At 41.9% G+C, this 7,139-nt stretch overlaps 1 protein-coding gene across 3 annotated transcripts in view; it reads right to left on the bottom strand.

Annotated features, from left to right (window-relative positions):
* CALD1 (caldesmon 1) overlaps positions 1-6,477 on the bottom strand; it is a 240,348-nt gene extending 233,871 nt beyond the window's left edge. The window contains exon 1 of one of the 3 annotated variants that reach the window (XM_039545565.1): positions 6,332-6,477. The gene's annotated coding sequence lies outside the window, so the exon portion shown is untranslated. The remainder of the gene's footprint in view (positions 1-6,331) is intronic. The other 2 variants (XM_039545588.1, XM_039545591.1) reach the window with 2 other exon arrangements.
* Between the last annotated feature and the right edge of the window lie 662 nt (positions 6,478-7,139).

Raw genomic sequence — 7,139 nt, forward strand, 5'->3', positions numbered from 1 at the left:
TTGCAAATTTAACACCATTAATTTGGGCTTGAATAGGGACTGGGAGTGGCTGGCTCATTACAATAGTAGCTTTGCCTCTCCTGGAATTGACACCTCCTTATCTATTATTGGGAGTGGACTACATCCACTCTGATCGAATTGGCCCTGTCAACACTGGTTCTCCACTTGTGAAGTAACTCCCTTCTCTTCATGTGTCATTATATAATGCCTCCATCTGTAACTTTCACTCCATGAATTTGAAGAAGTGAGGTTTTTTTACCCATGAAAGCTTATGCCCAAATAAATCTGTTAGACTTTAAGGTGCCACCAGACTCCTTGTTATTTGTATAGCATATAGTGTCTAAAAGACTCTCAAAAATAGGTATTACCAGCACCACTTTGGACTTCCATTCTACGACCTCAAAGCATGTTACAAAATAGGAATGAATTAAGCCTTAATAACCTTAGTTTACCTAGTTCATAGGGGAAGGATCTATTTTAAAGATATGGAAACTGAGGCAGAAAGCTGAAATGATTTGCAAGAAGGCTATAGCAGACCCTAGAACAGAACCCAGATCTCCTGATTGTTACTCTAACATTTTAAGAGCATGACTATCAGTCCATTCAGTAATTAAAAAACGGTTTCCCTAACTCTGTCCAATCAAATACATTGTGGGGGAAAGATGGTAGAGAAAAGATTAGAATTCTACCTAGTACTCCACCACGACTGCTACTGTTTATATACCATTCTCATTGGCAATGTGAGCTGAGAGATGACAGACTGAATGAGCCTGGAGATGGAACTTGTCACACATTCCCTTACGGATGGGTTGAGATGCTTTGGAAAAGCAGTGCTGTTGGGTCTGCATTGCTACTGCTTTGCCAGTCCTGCAGATAAACTGCAGTTGCAAGGGCTGCCAATCCACCCGCATTCACCAGTACCAGATTCACTCCCAAAAAACATTTGTTAAAAGAAAAAATATTTTTTAGTGAGGGTCAAAATTATGATAATCATACCGGTTATACATATATATTCAGTTTACTATCTAAATAAGTTATGTACCCTAGTCTTTTGGATTTATCAAGTCATATTTTGGGACTGGTATGAGGTATACACATTTATTTTAAGTCTAAATGTTGCCAAACAAAATATCTCAAATCTTCCCTTCCACTTGATATTGATTAGCTAATTTATACATAAGCTTCAGAAGAAAGCTGAAAATAAAGAGTTACATAGTTCAACAGTCATGTGACCTCAATGACCTCAATGTTTCATCCAAAAAGGTCACATCTAATCTGATCTTCAAATGCCTTTGAGTCAAATTTCAGCTTCAGTTAAATCTTTCTCTGACCATTTTCTTTGAAGCCAGCAAGAGCTATAATTACATACATGCACTCACACACACACACACACACACACACACAGAGAGTATATGATGTTATATGTACAAGCCACAGATGCTAAAATGCAGCTATACCCAATAACCACACAGTCAGTTGTGAAAGAAAATTTCCTTCTAAAATAGCCAAAAGCTCAGTACCAATCTAAGCAAACCTATCTCTGTGTGCGCACACAAATCCATATGTATATCTGATTACGGTAATTTTAGTAAGGAAACAACTATTTTGTTATGAGAGTTCCCATTAAATTATTATAAAGGACAGGCATTTTTTTAAAGGATGAAAGCTACTTTGACTAGTAGCATAGCATTAGCTAACATTCTACTAACATTCTTTAAAGTAGTCATCCTGCCTGCCTCAGGTTTTGCTCATCTGGAGTCCAATTCTGCAAACCCTCGATACATGAAATTCCCCTTGTAGACAATGGAAAATTTGTAGGATTTGACCCCAGAAAACAATAGTAACTTTGGGGGTATTTCCCCTCCCCCGCCACACACACCCTTTCTCTGGTTCCCATGGGATTTGATGTAGGTACTGAAGATTGACAGCTAATATTGTCTTCTCAGCCTCTTGCTCTCTTTCTTAGAATATGTCTTCACTGGAGCTGGAGGTATAATTTCCTTGCTAGGTAGACATACCCTGGCTAGCTCTAATCAAGACAGTGTGCTAAAAACAGCAGTATGGCCACAGCAGCAGAAGTGGTGAGAGGGCTACAATCCCATCTGAAACCCTAAGTATGTACTTGGGGCAGCTAGCCAGTCCCACTGCTCATGCCCCCACAGCTATGCTTCTATTGGTAAACCGTTAATGCAGGTTTGTCTACCTGAGCTGGAAGTCACACCTCCATCTCTAGTGTAGACATACCCTTATATACACACACTTTTCTTTCACCTCTTTGTTCTTGCATAGTAACTAAATTCAGTGGGTCAAATCCTCAGGTGATGTAAATCAGCATAGTTCCATTGACTTTAATGGGCCTACATCAATTTACACCAGGTGAAGACCTGACTCCATATGAATTATGGCCCATGTAACCACAAAAAATGTCAGATGCAAACTACAGAAAAAGAAGTGTTTATACAGTCCTGGAATATTGAAATTCCATTTGTTCTATAGGAAAGAAATCCCGCAGGAACTCAGTGTTATACAATGGAATTTACCCTGTTGTGCAACCCATCTCCTGCAGGATAAGAGGAATTTTAAGGCCCTAGGACAGTAGGGTCCTATTGTTATGCAGTTTGCTATAGTAGAAAAGAGGAGAAAATACGCCACACACTATGCAAAACAGTACAAACTATGCCACCTCGTGTGCCCAGTGCACTCCACCCTGTTCTGACAATGCTCACGTGCACAGAGCCTGTAGATTGTTAGAAAGGTGAGCAGATGGGGGGAGTGTTGGCAAAGAAAAATGAACGGCACTCTGTTTCTGTCCCAGCTATACAATCCACTTTAAAAAAAAACTACCAGAAATGACAAGAGCACGTTTTAGAGCATATCCAGTTTGTTAGATCTTTTGCAGTGTACTTTGGTGCCTGTTGGGCTACTCATTGCACCAGCGATCAGAAGGAAATGCGGGACGGCAGTATCATGTAAGGCCAGCCATGGCTGTTAAACAGTGCTGTGCATGGATGCTCTCCATACCTACTCATGCACCAGCGTTTTATTACAGTACAGTGGATGAGCACCTCCAGTTGTGTAGGGGGGGAGGTGGAAGCAATGCTAGAGGGGCTCCTGATACAGCAGTGTTTCTCAACCTTTTTTACCCAGGGACTCCTAAACTTAAATAGACAAACCTGCAGAACCCCAACCACAGGCAATGCATGAGGGGGCATGAGGGGTCACATGCCCCCCAGATTTCTGCCTTCCACTTGGCCCTGCTCCCTGAGGTGCAGAGCAGAGCAATGATATGTATCCTTGGCTAGCTGCTCCCTGCTCACTAAGTCACATGGCTATGAGGCAACCCCTTTTTGTAGCGGGGGGATCTCTCTTTTGCAGTGACGCTGCAATTTTTTATTTCCATGTCCCCCCCCCCCCATCCTGGCCAACCCAGACAAGCTTGGTGGCCTGCTGAGGTAAGTCAGGGGATGGAGGTAGCACTCTCTCCCTGAGCCCTGCTGCTCAGGGCTGAAGCCCAGTTTCTTTTGGCAGACCCCTGAAACCTGCTCATAGCCTGAGAACCAGTGTGCTACAGCAACCTGTTCAGATAATGTAACTGGCACCCATGTCTCGAAGATCACTGTCCCTGCCAGCACCCTGCAAAAAAGAAGAATGCCCAGTGCTATTGCCCTATCATGTCCTGCTCCTAGCTCTTAGGCCTGGTCTACACTAGGGAAGGGGGGAATCGATCTAAGATACGCAACTTCAGCTACGAGAATAGCATAGCTGAATTTGACGTATCTTAGATCGACTTAGAATCACTTACTTCACATCCTAGTGGTGCGGGATTAATGGCCGTCACTTCCCGTCGACTTTGCTTCCGCCTTTCGCCGAGCTGGAGTTCAGCAGTCGACGGGAGAGCGATCAGGGATCGATCAGATCGGCGGGTAGTGTAGACATACCCTTAGAGTCATTGGTTCCATCGCTACTCAATAAGGAGAGTTCATTCAATCACTGCCACTGTGTCCTCTCTCATGTCATCTCTATACACAGATGCCCTTTAACCATCCCCAAAGCAGTAAACTTCATTGAATTCACAATACTGCCCTCCACACTTTGTACTGATATGAAACACTGCTGGTAAACACACCTATTGCGGCCTCCACACATGACCCAGTGAATGAGGAATTGAGGAACACAGAGACCTCCATTGTAGTGCATCTTTTCCCCTCTGCATCACCTTGCATGGGAGGGAACTGACCGTCTGCCCCGTAAAATTCAAAATGTTTCATAATGATACTGAGTGCAGAATACTGAGTTTTCCATTCCTTTATGCTGTTCAGTGTTGAAAGATAGTGCTGCAGTAGTATAAAGTAGCAACTGCAGGAAATGCTTTATCTTCTCAATATACTTTTACATTGCTCATTGTCAAAGTGTATTTAGATGTGGCAAGCTGTTACATCTACTCTCCTTGAGTCTGATCGTGTATTTGTTAAGGAATGTACTGATTTCACCCAAGACTAATCATGTGAATATGGACTGCAAGATTGGGTTGGGTCCAATCTCATTTCATGGTGCAACAATGAGACGTTTTCAGGACTTCAATTTGCCTTCTGTTCTCAAACAACCTCTCCAATATTTCTCCCAGTACCATCATGACAACCAAATGCCAAACATTACAGTTACATGTATAGGTTTCATTGAATATGATCATCCTCCTTAAACAGTCATCTGAAGACAGACAGACAGACCCATAAGCTTCCCCAAATATACTGATAACAACTCTGCTCCCCCTTTTTCAGAAAGCCACTTCCATTAACAAATGATTTTTGTTAACCACAGAAAACAGCTTTCACTGTATTTGTAATGCATCTCAAGAAAAGTCCCTTTTGATTGGTTTTGGAGAAAGCAATTTCAGGATCTCCTGATATCTCCCAATTCCAAATGCAAAATATTGCAACAAACAAACATTGTACAGGCACACATACATACACACACCCAACCTGTAAATATAATTAGAAAAAGAAAGGGTGCTGATCTCAGACTTATTTAATGCTTAGCTGTACTAGCAAATTCATTTAGAATATGGTATATGAAAGACACTACAAAAGAAAATCTCCCCCCATAGTTTGTTTCTTCCAGATGTTTCCCGAGGGAAACAGTGTGTCATTTATATAAGAATATTCTCCAACAAACCTTTTAGTGGGGGGGGGGGGGGAGGGAAGGGAGAGAAGAAACCTTCCCGAAAACATGAAGTGATCAGAAGAAGCCACATGCTGTAGAAAAAAGTTATTTAAAAAAATTATGTTGTACATCCTTGCCACAAATAAATGAAACAGGGCATGGGAGAATAATCACCTTTGACATATCTGTGGGTTTGGTCAGGATTTATCAGGTCTTCCTCCCACCCACCCCCCTATCGTTCTACAGTTAATCTTGCTCCTCTCTATCTTTATGCCCCCATGATTCCTTCCTACGAGGAATTCCATGCTTCACAAAATGTCACTAGTATCAGCTATCAGGCTTACACAACTGTATGAGTGTGTCAGAAGTAGCTTGAAATGAAAGTCTGCTTCCTCTCTTTCTGGAATAGGGCACACACACACACACATGCACACGCACACACACACAGCCCTCCAGTCCCACCCATGAACAGTACGGGTCTCTCCCCCGCCGCCCTTTCTTTTCACAGGAAAGACTGCTTCATAAGAAACATTCTGGAAATATGCTGCTGTGCATGTTAAATCTCAAAACAAAAACGGATGCAGTCTATTGTCAACAATACTTTTCTGAAAGACAGCCATAATAGACATCTGTTTCAGCAAATATCAAATCAGTGACAATGTTTTCCCTGCCTGCTCTGCCTTTAGATTTTTGCTACTTTAATAGCCTGGCTCTTAGGTTGCAAAATGAAAAGCAAGTCAGCCTGTTAACCTGCAAAATCTTATTTCAATCACTCCTTTAAACGCACTTTAAAAGAAAACATGAATAGGCTTTTATTCCACGGGCAAGCGCTCCCAAGAATACCACTGCATGGTACCGACTCATTAATGCTGGCCCAACTGGGTTTCTGCCTCCCTCCAAACAAACAATGGGCTACCCTGCACATGAGAAGCCTTTCCGTTCTGCACTCACTACTACACAAAGCATGCATCTCTGTGAAGAACAAAATATGAAATCTTCTCTCACTAACAGTGGTTCACAATGAACATCTGCCAAGGGGAAAAGCTGCAGGCACTTTTAGTATATTTCCACAGCTCTGTTACATTTAACATGCACTGTGGATAGACATTAAACAGCAAATGCAGTCAAATCAGATCATTGGGGTGGGGGAAAGAGTAGCTTAATCCCTTACCTCTGCAGCTGAAAAGTTTTCAACTAGTAGGAAGGAAACGAATAACTGGCTGTTTAGGCAGGAGCACAGCAAGAAAGGTACACCAGCAGCCTAACACACAGCCCTATTCAATAAAACTTACAGACTTTCCTTGGCCCCTCCCAAAAGTCAATGCTAAGTGACTACATATCCCTTATGTTTACAATTGGCAGCCAGTGGTATGCATTGTTCTCAATTTATTCTAATAAGCAGCCAATGACTAGGCTTGAGCCAAGGTGGGTCCAGCCTGCCTGCAGAGATGCCTGTCATTCCCTAGGCATGCTCAGGAAGCCACTCATCAGAAAACCAAGACCTAAAAAGCTCCGAAAATTCATGCAAGCTGCCAAAAGTGTCTTGCTACATGCCCTTTTTTGGTTATCCTTAGCAGGGCCTCTGAAAGTAAATCCTCTGTCAGGAACAATCATAAGAAATGTTAATCTTGGAGAAAAGAGTCTGTCTTGTTGAACACAAATGGAGCTTTAAAAAAGGAAATATACTGCAAGGAAAGGCGGCACAGTAAATACATTTATTTTTTGCATCAATTTTAAAGAAAATTTAAAAAGCACATTGACCACAACCAACTTCATTGTACTGTTTTAACAAATACCATATGTAGAAAGAGAATGTAAAAACGGTTTGTCTTTTCCTGCAGAAACAAAAATGTTAAAGCAATAGTATGAGAGAAGCATGAAAGAGGAGTTGGCAGATAGGCGGTTACCTGTCAAATAGTGTAGTAGAAGTTACATATAGAATGTCCGTGTTCTTAAAAATAGTTTAAAATGCCATTAAA

This window comes from Mauremys reevesii, linkage group 1 (assembly GCF_016161935.1).
Source record: "Mauremys reevesii isolate NIE-2019 linkage group 1, ASM1616193v1, whole genome shotgun sequence".
Lineage (NCBI taxonomy): Eukaryota > Metazoa > Chordata > Testudines > Geoemydidae > Mauremys > Mauremys reevesii.